Source organism: Merops nubicus, unplaced genomic scaffold (assembly GCF_000691845.1).
Source record: "Merops nubicus isolate BGI_N331 unplaced genomic scaffold, ASM69184v1 scaffold36460, whole genome shotgun sequence".
In the NCBI taxonomy this organism is placed as follows: Eukaryota; Metazoa; Chordata; class Aves; order Coraciiformes; family Meropidae; genus Merops; species Merops nubicus.
Window position 1 is genome coordinate 44,195 of NW_008581488.1, and position 201 is coordinate 44,395.

Here is a 201-nt window from a genome sequence, read left to right on the forward strand (position 1 = left end):
GCTTGCTGGAGTTATACTTAAGATTCATCGTCCTTAACCATGTACACTGTGCTCCAGTTACTGGCTTACATGTAGGAAACTGCCAACTGGACTTATTTTGCAGTGCCAAAAAACCTAACTCTATTAAGGTCTAATACTAAGGTCAAAACTCTTCTATAGGGATCAGTGAAAAACAACCCAGATGGAGAAGACAATGTTCTT